Here is a 1,290-nt window from a genome sequence, read left to right as displayed (position 1 = left end):
AAATTGGTTTAGGATTCCTAGTTTTTCTCCCTTTCGGCAGAATGACCTCCGTCTGATGATTGCGTCATAACTCCCTCTAGAAAACAGATATTGAGGTGATTCCAATTGATTTGGAAACTAGACTCCCGTAGCTTTCTATCCATATCTGGCACGTTTTCTAATTCATTGTGAGCTGTCCTGGAGAGTCCGTTGAAGTTGACAGACGTGCATAGGAATTCTCCCGATTTAATCCGGATTTTCAAGGGCTTGGATATTCTTGAAATTCTGCCGAATTTAGATCTTCTTCTCCATATTGGACTTGGTTTGGACCTCTCCTTCATGGACTAGGCTTCGAGGAAAGATGGAATCTTGATCAAGACAGGAATCCTGAGTAAACAAGAGTTTCCAACACTCAGCACAATTTCAACACCAAATTATTCAAATCCGAAAATACTATGTATTCTAATACTAAAAACTACATATTTCTAAATTAAGCAATTATTCTGCAATGGCCATGGCTGCATGAACAGCGTCATAAATCCCCATAGACTCAATGGCCATGGCTGCATGAACAGCGTCAGAGAAAGTCGGGTAATAAACATCCGTCATCTTATCTGCAAACACTCCACCAAGAGCCCCAATGAACATCTCCATCCTGGTCCTCTCATCAGGAACCAAATACGACACATGATAGCTCAGGGAAGTGAATCTCTCCTGGAACTCTATAACGCCTTCATCATCCCCCTTCTTCATATTCAGGAAATCTGACTGAATTCTGCTGCGGTGGGCAGGACTGAAATACTGCCCCAAGAAGAGAGTCTTAAACTGTTCCCACGACATATTCAGCGCATCCTCAACATTCCTGCTGGCAAGCGACCACCAGTGATGTGCTGAATCATCCAGGAAAGTTACTGCCATCTTCACCTTCTTTTCTTCTGGCAACTCCGTGCTCGCAAACGCCTTTTCCATTTTGTCCACCCAAGTATAAGCATCGAGGGGTCCCTTGGCACCCTTGAACTCTCTTGCTCCAGCCTCATAAACTTCTCTCCTCTTCACTGAAGGAGGGCGTGGAGCTCGATCCATGACATCCCTCAGCATATTCCCAATATCATCAACCAGTCCCTTGACCTCATTGCCTTCATTGGCATTGGTCGAAGTAGCCACACGGGGTTGCCGTGGGCGCCTAGGAGGCATAGTACCTGAGGAAGAAGAAATTTAGTAGTCCATAAACAAGACTAACACAATAATCACATATACCCAATAACACATAGCATCAAAAGCATAAAATGCCAATGAATCCGCCGCGGTCGG

Source organism: Fragaria vesca, linkage group LG4, assembly GCF_000184155.1.
Source record: "Fragaria vesca subsp. vesca linkage group LG4, FraVesHawaii_1.0, whole genome shotgun sequence".
Classification (NCBI taxonomy): Eukaryota; Viridiplantae; Streptophyta; class Magnoliopsida; order Rosales; family Rosaceae; genus Fragaria; species Fragaria vesca.
This window is presented reverse-complemented; position numbering follows the sequence as displayed.